The sequence below is a fragment of the Pinus tabuliformis genome, chromosome J (assembly GCF_031772625.1).
Source record: "Pinus tabuliformis cultivar Carrire ecotype Pingquan chromosome J, CPIR1, whole genome shotgun sequence".
Lineage (NCBI taxonomy): Eukaryota > Viridiplantae > Streptophyta > Pinopsida > Pinales > Pinaceae > Pinus > Pinus tabuliformis.
This window is the reverse complement of record NC_142295.1, coordinates 193,501,553-193,523,753: the sequence shown is the minus strand read 5'-3', so window position 1 is coordinate 193,523,753 and position 22,201 is coordinate 193,501,553.

The window sequence follows — 22,201 nt, the reverse complement described above, 5'->3', positions numbered from 1 at the left end:
CATCCATTTGATCGAAATATTACTTCATTTCCTTGATCACACATTTGAATCACACTCAATAGGTTATGCTTTATACCATCAACATACATAACATTCCTAGCTTTAACTTTTTCTTTTAAGAGAATAGAGCCTTTACCTTTTATGACAACAGGAGTGTCATTTCCAAATGAGACATTCTTTTCCTTTTCTAAGGCATTATATGACTGAAGTTTTTCTTTGTCACCTGTCATGTGTTTTGAGCATCCACTGTCGATATACCGTTGATTTTCTTGTCCTTCTATATACAAGGCTATGCCACATCTTTCTGTTTGCAGTTCTTTCTTTCTCCATATTTTGGGACCTAATGAAGTTTGCTCCTTCTGAGATGTTTGCCGAAATTTACTCTTGCATTCAGATTCTTCATGACTGAAGTTATTGCAGATAGAGCATTCTATTTCATTTTCAAGAAGAGAAAAGTTATTGTAGGTCTGTTTCATGATCCCTGTCACATTCCTTTGATTTTGTGCTTCTCTAGTCATGATGGTCTTGTAAGCAACACATTGAGTAGCTTTGTGTCCAAAGTTATGACATGAAAAACATTGGCCATTAAAGAAGTTCCTGCGATTATCGAATCTACTGACCTGGTGATTGTAGTTTCTATTGATATTCATTCTTGAAGCAAATTGAGTATGATTTACCTAAGGTTGGTTGTAGCTTCTGTTCATCCTTGAAGTAATTGAGCATAATTTACCTGGTGATCTGCTTTATGCCTTTGCTAACGATTATCAAACTGTTCACTGCTCTTTGCTGCATCAAGATAACGTTTAGTGGAGGTTGATGTCTTATGTGCTTGAGATGCTTCTTTAGTATATCCAAGACCTGTCTTTATCATAGGAGAATGTTTCACTTTGATAATTTCATTTAATGTTTCTGATGATGAGCCCCAAATTTTGGTAACATTTTGGGCTCATTTGGCCTACTTACCTTGCTCAACCCTTCATTTTTTATCACTTATGCATCATTTCTTAGTATATTCATGTTATTTGTAGGAAGGAGGGCAGTCATTATGCCTATGTGGCTAATACATGTTTATTTCAGGTTTTTTGACATTAAATGGAGCAAACCCACACAGATGAAGGCAAGGAGATAGCCAAGGTGGCATTGCGGTTTTGTAGGAAGGTTGTCCACAGCCTTGAATGACCTTCCTCGTGATCTCCACCCTAACTCCGAGCTCCAACAGTTATCACCACCGAGCTAGAAGGCAGCCAACGGATTCTAAAGGAACAGCAGTTTACCTTTAGTTGGACAGCCAAGCCCCACTAATTTAGGAGGCCAGCTTGGCCCTCATAATGTATAAATCTTGAGGCTGTAGCCTTCAATGGGGACTTTTGAACCTTTGTTGCAGATTTTGAATCACGAGCTATAGCTCTGTTTTGCTCTTTGTAAGCCATTTTTGGCATGTTGTTAGACTTATGATTATGATCTTTTAATAAAAGGCAGGCAGATTCGAGTTCAATTCTGAGTTCTTAGAGGAGCTATAGCTCTCAGGTTTGGGCCCAACCTGAGAGAAATAGGCCTCCTTTCTTTGTATTGTTACTTGTCTTTTCTTCAGCATCATATTTATTGTCCTTTACATGCACTTGGAAAACACAGTTTGCTGATTCGAATTTCTTGATGTGATTAAGTAGGTTAGTTTTATGGATAAAGTGCTTTCAGTAGTTTAGATTAGAGTAGGAGGATTAGAATTCATCAGAGTTCCAAGAAAAGGTTGATTGTACACTCACTTCCACCTCTGCTTAGAGATTGGGAGTGTAGACCGTGCCAACCACCAAAAAAACACAGTTTTACATGTTCATGCAAGCTTTAAAGTAATATTTCCATTGGCAGAAGTGTCCATGAATTTAGATCTTGAGCAATAACTCTTTGTTTCAGCACCATGCACGATTCTCCCTTAACTTACATTGTTGTTCTTTGGTTTTTAATAAAACAGTGAGAGTAGATTGATGACATTTCGGTGATACTCAAGACAGAGGTGATTTGTTCCATTTACACTGCGCAGCACCACTTTACCATTTCCTTATCCTTCTCAGTCGTGCCTAAGCCATCTCCTTACCTCCCAGCTAGATCAATCGCCCACCAACTCTTCTATTATCCACGTTGTTTTGTCTTTTCGGCCTTCCATTGCCTCCACCCTTCTATCGACCAACCAGCTATACACACCCCCTCTCCATATCATCTCTCTGTCCATAAGCCATCACAAGCTCCCCTCTCATCCTACCTATCCACCCATACAGCTCATTCACTCCTCCATCACCCAAAGCTCTGATTGCAGAACATCCTGTAGAAGTTCGCAGACTTCCTGTAGAAATCCCGAGCTTCCTGTAGGATCCCCTGCAGACATCCTGTAGAAGCTTGCAAACACGGTTGCCAGGCATCTGAACGTTGTGAACTTCTGTGGAATGATGTTAGGGATCCCCTGGAACCTCTCAGAGTCCTCCTGACCTTTTCCAAGCCTTCCTCCCCTTTAACTACCCCTACACAGTCAAGACCCAGTAAGAAGCACAGTCATAATAACTCCAACCACTTGAACAAAAATACAAAATCATGTTCTCTTCAGATGAAAGTAGTTTAGACTCATGCATCTCATCTCACTAGAAGTAATGGCATCATTTTTAGAAGTTGCATTCCCACCATTGCATCATAAGGATTAAGCTGGTAAAATTAGGGTTTACTAGGGTTTCCATGTTTTGTTGGCTTTCAGTTCATTCTTGCAAAGTAGGTTAATTTCCTTTGAGAAGCTTTCGTTCATCACTTAAAAAGCTTCTTCTGAGAACATATAGAAGTTGGCTTGAGCCCTAGTGGACTTGTGCCAGCTGACCAAGTGACAGCTGCGACAAGAGCTAGTACTTGTGCATACAGCACTGTCGCTTCCAAGTTTGTACGAACTACCGGGTTGATAAAATTAGAGAAGGAAGCTCCAGGAGTTGTAGCATTATTGCTACAATACTGGAGCCCACCACTTGAGATGTTTCTTTAGTATATCCAAGACCTCTCTTTATCAGAGGAGAATGTTTCACTTTGATAATTTCATTTAATGTTTCTGATCCTTTAGCAAAGTTAAGATTAAGAGCTTTTGTTTTCTCAATCTCCTTTCTTAGAACCACAATTTCACATTCTAGTTTTTCATTGTGTTTTTCTCGTTCAGCAAGTTGGAATGTCAAAGTATCTATAATCATATTCTTTTCTTCTAAAAAAAATTTGAGTTTAGAGATTTCTTCATAAAGGTCATCTTCATCTAAAGCATCCAAGAAATCATCATCATCAAAAGCCATCAGAAGTCTATAGTCATTACTGTGGAGTACTAAACAAGGTATGATTTTGGTAATTATTTCAGCATCTTTTCATTAGAACTAACAAACCTTTTGCATCATGAACTAGGTAAATGATAAGGAATTGTAATAAAACCTGTGAGATTAATGAGCAAAACGAAAACATTGACAATTGTCATTTTCTTATGCAGGAAGAAGGAAAAAGGAAAGACTACCATTCCAAAGGAAAGAACAAGGCCGGGTTAACCGCTGTCCCTTTGACGGGGAAACATATGCAAACAAGGCAAACCAAATCAAAGTGTATCAGCAGTGGAAAGGAAATGGAGATATTGACTCGGCGCAAGAAAGAAAACCAATAACTGAGGACTAATGGTTCGATGAATCCCTCAAGTTCTTTTGATCCTGAGGGATCACCGCTTTAACTATTTTTGCACCTAGACAACTCCGACTTTACCATTATAAAAAGGGCCAGCACAGTTAGCTCGAGGAGTCTGTTATGTTTTATGTAATTTCTCTTAAGATTGAAACTTTGATCATCGAGTCTCGTTGAGAACTGATCTACTGTAATTCTGTTTTATGCATTACTACAAACTCGGTTGCTATTTCATCTCTGAGTCTGGAATAACTTCAAGCGGTGTACCCCTGGAGGCTAAGGGCCCGGACCTACATGACAATTGCTCCTGTACTATTACTTTTGGCTTATGCGTGGTTTGCTTATCAGCGATATTCGGTAATCTGATATGTTCTGTTAGTTTACATCAGACGCTCTGTTATGTTTGATTTATTGAAGTTTCCGAAGATAGAACCATTGTATTAACCTTGCAACGTATTACTGTTCCTTTAAGTGCTGATATAATATCGTCAGTCTTTATAGAATACCGTTGCTGTTCAATTACAGACTATCTGTGCTGTACACTTATTTCATTGATATTACTGAACTCATCTTAGGGATTATGTTCCTTGCAATTATTGAATCTATAGACATTCCTATTCCATTTTGAAATACAGCCGTATTCTTTATAACTAAGATTGATAACTAGATTACCAAGATCATGTGTCGTGTGCATGTAGGTATGGTTTTCAAGCATTGTGCTATAGTCCATTATTAATCAGTGCTGTTCCATTTTTGTGTGCTGTTCAATTCATCCTTAAAAGTGAAGGATTGCTATTTGATTCCTGTAGGACATGATTATTGCATTTGATCTTGTAGACTAGGGTGTTACTGCTTGTTAGACTTAATTGTTATTTCAGATTCCTGTTTGTTGTTCCATTTCAAGTTTGATGTACCATTTCTTATTTGTCGTCCTATTTCTTATCTGCCATTCCATTTCCTGCCAATTGTGTTCTTGTGTGGTGTGAAGAGAGATCTAAGGCTGTAGTGAGTATTGACATTTACTGTCTGGCTCCCAGGTCGATGATCTATTCCTTTATTTCCTTTAGTTCCATCAGTTTACGAAGGGATGAGTTACTGCTATTGAACCCTTGACTGATAAATTGTTTAGTTTCCTAAATGCATGATTTAGTCTTTAAAAGTAGTTTGCTGTAAACAAGCATCCATTTACTCTTGTATTTTTGAGCGCTGTACTACTAACATTACTCTGGCAAATGATAGCCTCAGACTAAGACACTCTTTGAAATAACAAAACATTCCCGGATTGACAAACTAATGTGAGGTAATTAGAGGTGAAAGAGACCCTTTTTAGAGCACGACATTTTAGCGCTGTTGCCGGGGAAAGAGTGTAGCCATTTGTTTCTTTTTAGAGTAGTGTAAGAACCTGCTAGGGAAGAATTGGGTTTTAAAAATGGAAGGTAAGATCCTACGTGTGGAGCATGTAACAGCCCTGCTCCCCTACCCGCTTTCCTACAGATTTGCTGCTGTTTTGTTTGGGTAGAACCTAGCAGTTGATTTGTGTGCATGACTAAGCAGAAAAAGCCAGAAAAGAATTCCAAGCCTCTACCCAAGCCAGGAAAAGTTAAGGGGCCGGTGACCCTTGGCCTATCAACCTTCATAGACGAAATCTTCAAGAAAGCAGAATCTCAGCCTTCAGTAGGACCTAGAAAAGTTATTTCTAGACAGCCTACTAGTTCCCTTCAAGCCACAGGATCACCATCTGTAGCCTTTGCTGAGGTGCATAGTCAAACTGAAGAGCAGGACTTTCAAGAAATTGAAAATTCTACTCCATAACTATTGCAAGAAGGGAATTTCGGCAATCTTTGTGAAGGAGGAGGAGAGATAGGGGAAACTGAGGAACCGAGGTCTCCTCTTGGGACAACTCAGCCATTGAAAAGCCCAGACAAGGGAAGTGCTGCAAAAATCATTTTTGAAGAAACTCAATCTCCTCATACATTAGGCACTCTCATTATCCCAGACAAAGGAAGCGCTATTAAAACCATTCCTGTTAAAGCCATTCCCTCTCAACCTAGGAACACCCTCCTAGATATCCCAGAAGGTTATTGGCATATATTCGACCAAATGGCTCAAAACCAGCCAAACACCCAAATCTCTACATTGCAATACCCCATAGTGGATACTGTAGCAAATGCGCCTATGAAAGCAATCCCTCTTCAACATATCCCTACATTCCATGGTATTACATCAGAAGATCCGGATGCATTTCTGTTTGAGTTCGATGTGCTATGTAGGAGATATGATTACACCACCGACCCCCAGAAACTGAAATTATTTCCCTCTACATTAAAAGGGGCTGCCTTAGGATGGTTTATGGGATTAGGTGGCGGGGTTATTAATAATTGGGATCAAATGAAAGAATCTTTTCTTAAAAAATATTAGGACTCTTGCAGGTCTAGAGAACTGAAGGACGAAATATTCCAGATGGTAGCTAGACCAAATGAAACATTAGGGGAGTATGTGGAACGTTTTCAGTATAATCTTCAAAGATCTCCTTATGCATCACTACCTTTACCTGATAATGTGTTAAAAACAACATTAATTAGGGGCATGAAGGAACAATGGATTGAAACATTAAACATTATGGGAAAAGGAGATATTTATTAGGAAAATTTTGCTGACATTATTAATTTATGTATCAGGAGCTCGAGAGGCAGCACAAGATTAAAACAAGCAAAACATGATTAGTTTGTAAGAGATAATAAAATTTCGACAGAAGGAGTAACGTGTGCAAAAATTGGAAATTTATTGGAAAATTTTAAAACTGATATACTAGGTACACTAACTACACAACTTGATATTTTGTAGGCCAAATAGAAGCAAATGGAGGCAGAACAGAATTTGGCAATCTTCTATCCCCGATGCAGGAAGAAACATAGCCATAAGGAGTGTCCACTAGATGCAGTCCAAACATGCACCATCTGCACAAAAGATCACCTTACGGAAAGTTGTCCCTCACTTCCCAGATTAAGAGCAGTATATAAGGAAGCAGAAGAAGATCCAAAATCGGTGTATCTGCTCAACCAGCACCGTCAGTGGCAGCCGCGATAGTCTGGTATGTTTTCGGACCCAACTTCTTCCTTTTAGTCTCCACAATGTAATGCTCAACAATATAATATGTGGCAAAACCAACCTCAACCCCTATTTCCAAATTGGTCACCACAGTCGTTCCCTTCATCAACCCTGTGGCCGAATCAGGCAAGCCAATCTAGTTGGCCAAATTTTCCCTATGCCCCACCATATTGGCAAAGTAATGCATACCCAGCACAATGGACTCCCCCTACTTTACAAAGTCCAGCCTGGCAGACAAATTAGCAAAGACCGATGCATCAGCGAGTAGGAACCATTCCGCTCCCTCAACCTACACTACCAGCCTTACAACAAAATCCCCAGTCTAATCTCAGACCGCAACTCCCAGCCCAACCCAACCCTAATCCAAATAAAAAACTGGTCCAATCTGTCAAAATAGCATAAACATCAGAAATAGGAGCCGATATGAGGGAGTGTAATGATCTTTAGCTATGATTTGGGCATATTATTGAAACTGAGGGAGATAAGATAGCCCATGTTGAAAATCAGTTACCCAGAGAACAACTGTCATAGGAAGAGGATGTGAAAAAACAATAAACTCGTAACCAAGCAACCATATCCTCTCCCCCGTTCCCAGAATGATTAATCATACTTTGACCTACACAATATCCTAATTTTGACATTCTTGGAGAATTACAAAATTTGTACATAAAAATTCCATTCCTCCAAGACATTCAATACATTCTGATATATGCAAAGACTATCAAAGAATTGTGTGTAAAGAAACCAAGGAGGAATATAGCAAACAATCCAAGAGTCCAAGTAGTTGGCACTCTATCTGACTTATTATTAGGAAAAGAAACACCCATTAAATACGAAGACCCAGGAAATCCAACAGTCACCGTACAAATTTATGGTCAAACCTTCCCCAATGCCTTAGTTGATCTAGGAGCTGCAATCAACATCTTAACAACTACTACTTGCCAAAAGCTAGGAATTACATCTGTAGAACCCACCTCTTCCTTACTAGAACTGGCTAACCAATCTGTGGTTAGGCCAGAGGGCACACTACATGATGTCATGGTATCTATTGACTCCTAGGAATATCCGACTGATTTTCTGATAATAAATCCAAAACGTTGACTTTATGGACACCCATTGATTTTAGGTAGACCTTGGCTTGCAATTGCCGATGCCTATATTGGCTGCCGACAAGGCAATATGACCATAACGAGAGGAGCGAATATCAAGAACTTATCTTTATATCCTCCAGCACAGCCGAGTGTCACAATAATCAAAACTAATAAGCACCCTGTATCGTACCTTATTGATAACATTAGATCTCCATTAACTATACAAGAGGCACTTGACTTCAAAGACCAAACAAAAGACGATGCCATTAATAATTTTATTAGTCAAACTGAACTCATATCCCACACACAATGTTACATGATAGAGGCAGCATTCGATAACGAATTAGAAGAAGATCCTCTTAAACATACGCATGATCAAACAATACCGTTACCTCTGTTGCAAATAGTAAAATTGTCAAAATTGAACCGGGAAAAACCTTAAACATTAATGCCAACCTTACCTCCAAACAAGAAATGAAGCTCATCCATTTGTTGAGGAAATATAAAGAAGCATTTGCATGGGACTACCCTGATATGAAAGGAATTGACCCCAAATTATGTACACACCACATTTACATAGAAAAAGATGCGAGACCTGTTCGGCAGCCTCAAAGGAGACTTAATCCTCATCTAAAAGATGTGGTAAAAGCCGAACTTCAAAAACTTTTAGATGTCAATTTCATCTATCCTATATCCGATAGTAAATGGGTCTCTCTGCTTGTGGTGGTACCAAAAAAGAATGGGAAATGGATAATTTGCGTGGACTACAGAGAACTAAATAAAGCAACACAAAAAGACCACTTCCCTCTCCCATTCATCGATCAAGTATTAGACACTTTGGCAGGAAAGAAATTCTTTTCTTTCCTAGATGGCTTCAGTGGATACAATCAGATCCAGATTGCCCCTGAAGACCAAGACAAAACTACTTTTACTTGTCCATGCGGAACATTTGCCTACAGAGTTCTACCTTTTGGCCTATGCAACGCTCCTGCAACATTCCAAAGGGCTATCCTTAGCATTTTTGCAGACTTAATAAATGAAGGAATTAAAGTATACATGGATGAATTTACATTGTACGGAGATGATTTCGATCCAGCATTGGATATACTGGAAAAAGTCCTACAACGCTGCATTGCTACCAGGCTTTGTTTAAGCCATGAAAAATGCTATATGATGATGACTGGAGGACTTATTCTAGGACACTATATTTCAGCAGATGGCATTCAGGTAGACTCAACTAAAATCCAAATAATTTTGCTTATTCCCACTCCTACCACTCAAACAGAGGTACGCAGTTTTCTTGGATTTTCTGGTTATTATAGGAGGTTTATAGAACATTTTTCGCATATTGCTGCACCCTTGTATGCACTAACAGATAATGTTGATTTTCTTTGGACAGAAAAATGTGAACGTGCTTTCCAGGATCTGAAGAAGCTTGTGTCCATAGCCCCAGTCCTTCGAGGACCAAATTGGGATTTGCCATTTCAGATATCATCAGATGCCTTAGATACAGCTATTGGAGCGGTCCTTGGGTAGGAAGAGGATAAAAAACCATATGCAATTTATTATATTAGCAAAAATTTATCCCCTGCTGAACTAAATTACATTGTTACTGAAAAAGAATTTCTAGTTGTAATACATGCTGTTAATAAGTTCAGACATTACATTACTGGATATCCTGTTATCTTGTATACAGATCATTCTGCCATAAAATATTTAGCAAATAAGCCTATCACGAATGGAAGAATAACTAGAAGGCTGATTTTACTGCAGGAATTTGATATTACAATCAAGGATCGACCTAGAAAAAAAAATCATGTAGCCGATTTTCTCTCAAGGATGCCAAAGCCAATTGATGCAACAGTAGTTGAAAATCAATTTCCAGATGAGCATCTGTTTGTTGTTGTTGTTAAAACGCCCTGGTATGCTGATGTTGCCAATTACCTAGCAATAGGTAAACTGCCGAAACATCTAACCCCTAATGAGCGGAAACAGATTGTTCACCGAAGTGCCCGATTTTCTTGGATTGGGGGCTACTTGTTCCACACAGGGGCAGATATGCATATCAGGAGATGCATTCGAGAGGATGAAATCTTTGACATTTTAAAAGCCTACCATGACGGACCATGTGGCGGACATTTCGCTGATCGTAGAACTAGACATAAGGTGCTGTAAACAGGGTATTATTGGCCTACAATTTTCAAAGATGCAAAGAAATTCGTCTAAGCTTGTGATAGTTGCCAGAGAGCAGGACGCCCTGGTCAGTCCGATGAGATGCCCCTGAATCCACAACCAGTCATTAAACCATTTGAATGATGGGCCCTTGATTTCGTTGGACCAATTAACCCACCCTCGAACCAGAAAACATATATTTTGGTGGCAACAGAATATGTCACCAAATGGGTCGAAGTAGAGGCATTGCCGAGAGCTATAGAGGATTCTGTCATACAATTCCTATTTCATATATTTGTGCGCTACGGTCTTCCAAGAGATATAATTACAGATGGTGGACCACAATTTGCTGGGAACAAAATAGTTGCAACACTCAAAAACTATCATGTCTAGCACAAAATCACTACTCCATACCACCTGCAGGCAAATGGTCAGGTAGAAAGCAACAACAAAAATAATCAAAACAATCCTAACAAAAACCATTGCATCACATAGACGTGATTGGGCTGCCAGACTACCAGAAGCACTGTGGGCTTACAGAACAACATGGAGAAGTACCACTGGTTATTCACCTTATCAATTAGTGTTTGGAGAACAACCCATTTTTCCTATGGAATTTGAAATCCAAACATTGCGAATAGCACAGGAAGTTGGCTTAGATCTAACTGAGGCACAAATTAATCGATTACAGCAGATCAATGAGCTCGATGAAATCAGGCTCTCTGCACTCCAAAACACTGCACTGATCCAACAGCAGTGAGCTAAATGGCATGATGCTCTCATTAAAAATAATGTCTTCCACGAATGAGACTGGGCACTTTTGTACGATTTTAGGTTTCAGGACTTTCCCAGGAAACTCTAGACTCATTGGTTGGGACCATATGAAATCCAGAAGGTACACGACAATGGTACTCCTACTCTAATCACTATTTACTGTTCTAGATATGCCTTCAAGGCAAATGGCCACCGAGTTCGTCTTTATCGCAAACCACTCACTCGGGAGTCCTTCTGCCAACAGCTACGCCAAGACTCTGATATGGAAATTTTGGGGGAGGGGGAGAAGTCTTCCTCACTATGATTCATTAAGTCATTTGTTTCTTTCTACACTTTGTACATAATTCTTTGTTTTGTTGAATTATTTCTCTATTAACACCTTGCTCTTACTTTTCCGAGCAACAACAATTTTATTATTCTCTGTTGTTCCCTTTCTCAAAGGGACAACATTTCCATCTTGTTGTTCCTTTTTCAAAGGAATGGCACCTTTTGGATCAGCCGTTCATTTTGCTTTAATTTTTTTCTTTTTCTTTACTTTGTGCTTTCTGCTGTTCCTTTTCCAAAGGAATAACACTTTTGCTTTTTGTTGTTCCTTTTCCAAAGGAACAGCACTTTTGAATTTTGCTGTTCCTTTTCCAAAGGAATGATATTTGTGTGTTTTTTTGTTCCTTTTCCAAAGGAATAGAATTTTTTATTTTTGTTGTTCCTTTTCCAAAGGAACAAAATTTGTGTGTTCAGTTGTTCCTTTTCCAAAGGAACAACATTTTCAATATTTGCTGTTCCTTTTCCAAAGGAACGGCATTTGTGTGTTTTGCTGTTCCTTTTCCAAAGGAACAACATTTTCGATTTTTGTTGTTCCTTTTCCAAAGGAACGGCATTTGTGTGTTCTGCTGTTCCTTTTCCAAAGGAACAACATTTTCAATTTTTTGTTGTTCCTTTTCCAAAGGAACGACATTTGTGTGTTCCGCTATTCCTTTTCCAAAGGAAAAACATTTTCGATTTTTTGTTGTTCCTTTTCCAAAGGAACGACATTTGTGTTTCTGCTGTTCCTTTTCCAAAGGAACAACATTTTCAATTTTTTGTTGTTCCTTTTCCAAAGGAACGACATTTGTGTTTTCTGTTGTTCCTTTTCCAAAGGAACAGCATTTTTGATCTTTTCTGTTCCTTTTTCCAAAAGGAACACCGCTTGTATTCTTTCGCTCTTCTTTTTTGAAACAACAACATCCTCGTATTCCTTTTACTTATGCTTGCTTCCCTTGCTGTTCTAAATTAAGGATGCTTACTGTTCTTGTTCTCTCAAGTCTTTTGGAATACAACTATGCACTTATGCAATGGATACAAAATCACAACATACTAAAATCGGTGAATTATAAAATCGCTATTTTTATAAGAAATTGCTCTAAATTGATAAGAGGATAGAGGGAAGGACACACTTACCCATTATCTTTTGCTGTCATTGTTCTACTAACTCTACTCTGATTGGTTATCTTTGTCATGTTGGTTCTTTTTAATCCTCTTTGATTATTATTCAAGAATAAGAGCAAAGGGTTTATATCCTCCTATTGAGATGTTAATACTTCTTCCACCATTCCTACTCTTAAGGAGTGTTGAACCACCCTTTATGTATAAGTGGGAAAGTACTTTATGAAAAAGAAAGAAAAAAAGAGCAAACAATAATGTCTGAATGACTTGTTTTGTCAAATGCAGGATAGGGGGTCTCATCAAGAGCCAGCCCACCATGATCATGAGGAAGAAAGTGAAGTGGCATTCCCACTATGGCCACCACACCAAGGATATGGTCCAAAAGGTATATCAAATAAAGAACCCTTGGAACAGGAGGTCTCATCACGAGCCGGCCTGCCCACCTTTCGCTCCTTCCTCATGAATGGCATTATGGCTAACTGGTCACCAAGCCAGCATAATGGCCTACATTTTGACATCGCACAACACTTCCTAAGCATACACAAAGGATCATGGTTCCATGGGTGAAATAAACAACTCTTCCAAGCTTATGGACACCTGTCGGCAGTAGAGCACTGTTAATGGTATTGAAATCACATTATTTACACCAATAGGTAGTTATCAGCACCCTTCTGTTTCTTATACCTTAGTAATAAATCACATAAGAAGAATGTATATTATTTTATGAACCATACAACGCATGTAAATCTATTATCACCAATCATGACAAAACAATTGACAATGACTGCATGAGACTCTGTATGCACGGCAGATGTCCTATCCTCCCAGCCTGGCATCATATCACACCAGGGTCTTACGTATTAAGCGATCCAACTTTACACCTCGATTTCGGTAATCTGCTACTTTTGTAAACATGGCATATGGCCATACGCTGTTCCTTTATGACTTTGTTTCAGAACAGAATGTCACGCTGCTCCTTTATTTGACGGCCAGGATAGCCTATCACATTGCGGCGGGGGAGGTTAACCTCATCATTCCCTGGATTACGTGTCAGAACGTTATTCGAGAAATTGCGTACTTGGGAATAGCACGGCTCAATGGTATACTATTTTTTATTTTTGCATGGCTAGCTGTTCCTAAGCCATTTCCATAGTATGCTCCATGGCATTAGTAAAGCCCTTTAGATTTTGAACGAGTCTTACATCTGTCAGCCTCTCTGTGTTTTAACAACAATTGACTATTACCCATGTTGAAATACAAACAGATGATATATTGACTTGCGATAAAGAAATTCAAACAGAGGCACAACCCTCGGGAAAAATACGGGTCATGAATGCAAGACAACGCAATAGGAAAATTCAGGTAAATCTCTCGGTCTCCACCACTGTATGGGATAGTGATCCGAGAATGGTAACCCTACGAGAGGGTTTGACGCAAGCTCAGTAAGCAGCAAAAAAGATCATAGAGTAAATAGTCCCTCGAGAAAAGTATGAAGAGCTACAGCAACAGCTAAGGAACATCAATCTATCCGAAAGCCAGGCCTTTGAAGGGTGGCAAAGGGAAGAAGAAAAAGTCGCGAAGGTAACTCGTAGGTTAGATATAGTTATCAAGCAGATGGATACCTTATGCTCTTTGTACAATGACGTCCTAGCATGTAGAGCCCCTGCTAAGAATTATGCCTTGTTTTTAATGGAACGATATTTGTAATTGAAAATAAAGGTTGTTAAAGCAGGTGCTCCTATACAAATTAATACCATCGATGATTTTATAAACTGCTGTAAGCACTACGGGGTAAAAGTTCAAAGATTACTATGTGAGTTTTATTTGCATAACCTTGTATTAGACTAGGAGACCGAGCTGAACCTCGGCCCTTTCATTGGGGATATCCAATTACAGGAATTTATTTCATTTGGGGTTAATCAAATTAAATGGCTTAAAGCCTATAATGCTTTCCAAAGGCAAGAAAACGGATTAGACTTGTGGGTAAGAGCTGAGCCTAGGGATCTAGTACAGTTGTGGAGAGAACATAGGAACCTCATGAAGACTCCAGGTGTAATTGAAGCATTAGGACCCATTCATACAACAATCAATCGGCAGGGAATAGAATACGTTTTCACTATCAAAGACCTTGCCATTGATGCGGCTAAATTTTGATATCAAATCTCTCATCCAAATATCCAACTCAGGGAACCATTTAAGTATGAAAATTTTAAGTTAGCCGCCAACCGCTTGCACCTCTATGGCGAAGTCATTTTGAGGACAGGGCCATCCTGGTTAGGATATAAGTTCCGGAGTCCAATTATTTGGCACCCTGCACTTGGGTACCAAGCCCTGTATGAGATGCCTGAGGGTCAAACAGGCCATTTCTTTGAACACCTAGTTATGCATCATAGCTGTAGACCTCCACATGGGATTCCATCTCCAACCTACTCTCTCACTGCCTTACATGTCAACTACAATGTTTTCATGAGGGAATGAAAAAGGGTAAGCAGGGGGTGTGTGGAGTACTAAAGAAGGTATGTTTTTGGTAATTATTTCATCATCTTTTCATTAGAACTTACAAACCTTTTGCATCATGAACTAGGTAAATGATAAGGAATTGTAATAAAACCTGTGAAATTAATGAGAAAAACGAAAACATTGACAATTGTCATTTTCTTATGCAGGAAGAAGGAAAAACGAAACACTGCCATTCCAAAGGAAAGAACAAGGTCGGGTTAACCATTGTTCCTTTGACAGGGAACCATATGCAAACAAGGCAAACCAAATCAAAGTGTATCAGCCCTGGAAAGGAAATGGAGATATCGACTCGGCGCAAGAAAGAAAAGCGATCACTGAGGACTAACGGTTTGGTGAATCCCTCAGGATCATTTGAACCTGAGGGATCATTGCTTTAACTATTTTTGCACCTAGACATCTCCGCCTTTACCATTATAAAAAAGGGCAGCACTGTTAGCTTGGGGAGTCTGTTATGTTTTATGTAATTTCTCTTAAGATTGAAACTTTGATCATCGAGTCTCATTGAGAACTAATCTACTGTAATTCTGTTTTATGCATTAATACAAACTCGGTTGCTATTTCATCTCTGAGTCTGGAATAACTTCAAGCGGTGTACCCCTGGAGGCTAAGGGCCCGGTCCTGGAGAACACTTGCTCCTGTACTATTACTTTTGGTTTATGCGTGGTTTGCTTATCAGCATTATTTGGTAATCTGATATGTTCTGTAAGTTTACATCACACGCTCTGTTATGTTTGATTTATTGAAGTTTCCGAAGATAGAACCATTGTATTAACCTTGCAACGTATTACTGTTCCTTTAAGTGCTGATATAATATCGTCAGTCTTTACAAAATATCGTTGCTATTCAATTACAGAGTATCTGTGTTGTACACTTATTTCATTGATATTACTGAACTCATCTTAGGGATTATGTTCCTTGCGATTGTTGAATCTATAGACATTGTTGTTCCATTTTGAAATACAGTCGTATTCTTTATAACTAAGATTGATAACTGGACTATGAAGATCAAATTACTATTAAAGTGTACCGTGTGCATGTAGGTATGGTTTTCAAGCACTGTGCTATAGTCCATTATTAATCAGTGCTGTTCCATTTTTGTGTGTTGTTCAATTCGTCCTTAAAAGTGAAGGATTGCCATTTGATTCCTGTAGGACACGATTATTGCATTTGATCTTGTAGACTAAGGTGTTATTGCTTGTTAGACTTAATTGTTGTTACAGTTTCCTGTTTGTTGTTCCATTTCAGGTTTGATGTACCATTTCTTATTTTTTGTCCTATTTCTTATCTGTCGTTCCATTTCCTGCCAATTGTGTTCTTCTGTGGTGTGAAGAGCGATCTAAGGCTATAGTGAGTATTGACATTTACTGTTTGTCTCCCAGGTCAATGATCTATTCCCTGATTTCCTTTAGTTCCATCAGTTTACAAAGGGATGAGTTACTGCTACTGAACCCTTGAATGATAAATTACTTAGTTTCCTAAATGTATGGTTTAGTCTTTAAAAGTAGTTTGTTGTAAACAAGCATTCGTTTACTCTTGTATTTTTTAGCACTGTACTACTAGCATTACTCTGGCAAATGATAGCCTCAGACTGAGATACTCTTTGAAATAACAAAACATTCCTAGATTGACAAACTAATGTGAGGTAATTAGAGGTGAAAGAGACCCTTTTTATAGCTCGACAATTAGTATTTTAATCTTCATCACTAATTGATAAACCATCATTATCTTCATGCGTATAGTAGCTCTTCTTACTTACACTTTGTTTTCTATTTCATTTTGTTGATTCCTTACCTTTATCAAGCTTATCTTTATGAGGACATTTGGCAGCATAATGACCAACTCTTCCACAAGAAAAACATTTGAAAGGTATTTTACCTCTAAATCTTCTGGAGCCCCATTGAAGGTTCTTGACAAAGTTTGCTTCTTCCTCTCCTTCTGAAATATGTCCTGATTCATTGAGTTATTCTCTTTCTGAAGCTTTAAATGTGGCTTATCTCATATCTAATGGACATCCTTTTCTCATCTCAAAATAAGTTAAGATTCCATGCAGTTGTGTCATAGTAATAGTCTGAAGATCCTGCTTTTCTTCTATGGCAGATACTTTTGATTCAAATTTAGCAGACAAGGATCTTAAAAAAATTTCAACTAAAGTAACTTCTTTTATCCCTTCACCCAAATTCTTCATGCAATTAACAATCTCATCTATACGTAAGAAGTAACTAGCTATACTTTCATCATTGTACATTTTGAGAGTTTCATATTGAATTATGAGAGTTTGCAGTTTTACACGTTTTACCTAAGAGGCCCCCTTATAGCTTAGAATGTTTTTGTCCCATATTTCTTTGGCGGATTTGAGCTGCATAACTTTGACAAATTTTGATTGTGACAGAGTTCCCAATAATGTAGTGACAACCTTGGCATTTGTTTCATATTGCCTTTTACCTGCCACATTTGTAGGAATTGTTGATGGAAATGTATATCCTCCTTCCACGATTTCCTAGACATCTGTTCCAAGAGATTGAAGATAGGTTGTGGTTCTTACCTTCCAATAAAAGAAGTTTCTTCCATCAAAGATTGGTGGTCTGATGGATCCCTCTATTTCTTGATTACTCATGATGATGGATATTCCTTCAAGCGATCAAGCTTCTTCTGAAGGACCTGCTCTGATACCAATTGTTGGAAATAATATGGAGAAGGGGGGGTGAATCAGTATTAGCAAGTCAATATTTTTCATTTCCATAATCAGATTCATATACATTACTTCAGTTAATGGAACTCGCGTGTATACACAACTTTGTTGAAGGCAACTAGCGTATATCCTGCAAACTTTTGATTCAGTTAATTCATCATATGTTGATCTTTAATCAGTGCATAAGAACCATATAAATAGTAACCAAGTGCAGTAAAAACAAAATAGACAATCACACACATGACCACAAGATATAAGGTGGAAACCCAATGTGGGTGAAAACCACCTGCTGCAATCGTCTTTATCTTCTTTTTAAATTAGAAACTTCTTTTTACAATACCAGTACACAGGCTTCTACCTGCAGAAGGCTACAACCTTCTCTCATTCTCTAGATTCTCTTGGAAGGGAGCTACAACCCCCTAGCTCTTATACAAGCTGATATGTTTACTAGTACGTAGGTGCTAGCCTACAGAAGGCTACAACCTTCTCTTTTCTTCGAGGGACCATGTTTCATAAATTTTCAGACTAGATCCATCAATAACATCATTCAAACATCAATTATATCTGCATCAACCAATCTCCTTTTTATCAACCACAACTAAATCAATCAATTACTTTTCAGAATGATGTAACCAGAATACAGTAACCAGAATATAGTAACCAGAACCCAAACTAGAACCTAGGACACTGCAGCAACAAACAAAAGTAGCTAAAACATATTTTATGAGGTATAAACTACTTCCATATGATGAACCTATGTGGATACGCTATTTTCTCAAGGCGAACCTATGTACAGATCTGCAAATCAAATTTAAGATGTATACGCTGTTTTCATATGCAGAACCCGCGTGTATATGCACCTTTTCTAAAGTGAACCTACGTACAGATCTATAAATGATGATTTAAACTTTACAACAATTCCAGACATTAGTTATACCCAGATCATCATATTTACAGATTTCAACATGTGCCAGTTATTCAAATAAATGATCAAAACCACACAAAGATACTTCACTTCAAGCCTTAAGATCTTGACCCATAATTAGATATTATCCTTCATTAAGTGCTAAGGTTCATCCTTGGTTCAAATCTAGCTATGCACCATAAACCAATAACATGTATACTAGATCTTGCTCTTCATCAACTATTCAATTCTTGAGTTCCTTTGCCTAATGATCTTCTCCTTCTTTTATATTCTTAGGCCTTACTCAATACCATGGACCAAAACCACTTAGAACCAATACCTTGGACCAAATACCTCGGGTCAACACTTCGGACCAGATACCTTGGACCAATACCATGGATCAAAATACCATGGAACAAAACTTAGTTTTCCAACATGTACACACCTTTCCTTTTGTGAAAGTGCGTTTGTACGTTATATGCACTTTTTGGTCTGCTAACCCACGTGTACACGTGGCTTGGTCAATGGGGAACTTGTGTATACCTATCTTTCTTCATTCTATGAGTCTAAATTGTGATCTTGCATCTGAGTGAGTTGCCATCAAGGACAACACCTGTGTCATAGTGCCAAATCTGTGTCATAATGCCAACAAATATATTTGATGAATAAACCATTAACTAGTGGTAGAGTGACTAGGTGGTTATTATTTTTTTAGGAATTTAACATTACCATTATTGATAGATTAGGAAAATCTAATGTAGTAGCATATTATCTTTCAAGATTAAATAATCTCGATGAAGCAATTCCTGTAGATGATGATTTTCCTGACGAACATTTCTTTGACAACAAAATCTCCATGGTTTCCTGACATAGCTAACTATTTAGCCACTGGAAAAATACCACCTCACTTATCTGCTCATGAAACCAGGATTCCAGGAGACCTCTATTACACTAGACCAGATCTTATTATCTGTAGATGTGTAAGAGAGGAAGAATTGTTTGGTATTTTAAAATAGTCCCATGATGAACCTTATGGAGCTCACTTCACTGATAAGAGGACTGCATACAAAGTGTTATGAGTTGGCTATTTTTGGCCCTCCTTATTTAAAGATGCCAAACGGTATGTCAAGCGATGTGACAGTTGTCAGTGAATTTTCCAACCTAATTAAACCAATGAAATTCCTTTATGTCCTCAAGTTATGATTGAGCCTTCTGAAAAATGGGCCATTGATTTTGTAGGACCAGTAAATCCAACATCATTAAATAAAAAGCATATTTTGGTTTGTACAGATTTCATTACAAAATGCATAGAAGTTAAAGTTATTTTTGTGCTACTAAAAGAGTGTTGGAAATAATAGTAAGAGGGGGGGGGTGAATCAGTATTATCAAGTCAATTACCTTTCATTTCACAATCAGATTTGTATATGCTACTTCAATTATTGAAAACTGCGTATATACGCAACTACAAGTAAGGAAACTAGCATATAACCTACAAACTTATAATTTGATTTATTCTTCAGATGTTGATCATTAATTTTTGCATCAGAATCATATAGAAAGTAACCAAGAACAATAAAACATATCAAACAATCACACACAAGAACACAAGATATACGGTGGAAACCCAATGTGGGTGAAAACCACCTGCTACAATTCATCTCTATCTTCTTTTAATGAGAATCTTCTTTTTACAATAGTTCTATACTGGTGCAGTCTTATACCAGTACGCAGGCTTCTACCTGCAGAAGGTTACAACCTTCTCTCATTCTCCAAACTCTCCTGGAAGGGAGCTACTACCCCCTAAGCTCTTGTACTAGCTAATGTACTAGTACGTAGGTGCCGACCTACAGAAGGCTCCAACCTTCTCTTTTCTTCCAAGGACCACGTTTCATAAAATTTCAGACTGGATCCATCAATAACAAAACATCAAATACATCTACATCAACCAATCTCTGCTTCAATCAAAACTGAATCAAACAGTTACTTCTCTGAATGTTGTAACTAAAATACATTAATAGCAACCAGAAACCAGTCCTGAACCCAAAAAACTAGAACAATAAACAGAAGTAGCTAAAACATATTTCATGAAATGTACGCTACCTCATTATGTATAACTTGCGTGCATACGCTCCTGTGTTAAGTCCAACCTGTGTATACGCTATTTTGAATTATTGAACCAGCGTGTATACGCACCTTTGCTATGCTGAACCTACGTATAGATCTATAAAAGATAATCTTACCCTTTTCAGTTATTCAGATATTAGTAATACCCAGATCATCAGATTTATAGATCAATTCATCCGCCAAATATAACAGATAAAGATACTTCTCTTCAAGCCTTAAGATCTTGACCCATCAATAGAATTTATCCTTCTCCTTGCACTCAAGTTCTTCCTTGATTCAAATCCAACTATCCACCATAACCCGATGACCAGTATTCTAGATCTTGCTCTTCATAAGATATTCAATCCTTGAGTGCCTTTGCCTAATGATCTCTTTCCCCTTTTATAGTCTTAGGCCTTACCCAATACCATGGTCCAAAACCATAGAGAATCAATACCATGGACCCAATACTTGGGTTCAACACTTCAGACGAGATACCATGGTCCAAAACCACAAGTCCAAATACCAAGGACTAAATACCATGGACCAAAAATATGTTTTCCCACATATACGTGCTTTGCCTTACATGAAAGTGTGTGCATACGTATACGCGCCTTTTGATCAGCGATCTCACGTGTATACGCGACTTGGTTAAGAGGAACCTACGTATATCTCTTTTTCCTTCATTCTGAGAACCTGAACTATGATCTGTCATTTGAGTGAGTTGCCATCAAGGATAACACCTGTGTCATAGCACCAAACCTGTGCCAACAATCTCCCCCTTTTGACTTGATGGCAACCCCAAGTCACTCAAATTCATTCTCCCCCTTTGTCATCAAGTGTAAAGGGTTATGATCCCCCTGAGTACATGCTGAAATCTCTGCTCTATTGTGCTATCCATGCTCTCCCTGACTGTAGGCAAGGTCTGCAAAAAGATGTTCTATAAGAAAGAACATGACTCTATACATCATAAATGACCTTCCTATCACCAAGGACTCATACATACATCCATCTCCCAACGAAGTGGGGATTCATTCATCTGCCCAACCAAGTGGGAATACACAAAAAGTTTACAAGAACATTGCATCATCCATCCCAGGCATAGTGGGGAAACCAACATAGGTCATTTCATGACCTTGATAATAAAATAAATACATGACATAGAGACTAAATATCTAAGACAAGACTATGATAGTCATCAACAACTAACATCAACAGCACCTGTCAATCATCATTCAGAACGGCAACCATAATCTCCCTCTGCACCTGGTCCACCTGAAATAAAAACGGTTGTGAAATTAAACCAAGATCTTCTAAGATAATTCCAACAATGCATTATTAGAGTTATATTCTCCCCCTGAACCTATGCCAGATGGTCTCTGTTAGACCCATATCAGAATCTTTTCATCCTGAGTCTAGCCCCACTGTCTATCTTCAAACCATAATGTATGCGACTATGTACACAGACACCTACGTATGTATGCAGATACACATCATGAAACTCACACACAACCACTGTTCTCTGAAACGGATAATTTCAACAGCAAGATGATGCATCAACTACTCCCAGCTTCTGTTTGAGGTATTCAAATGTCTCCCTGGGCAGTGGTTTGGTAAATATATCAGTAACCTATTCCTTGGAGGGAACATACTCTAATTTGACATTTTGTTCAAGCACTTGTTCCCGGAGAAAATGATATTTGATAGGTATGTGCTTGGTCTTTGAATGCATGACTC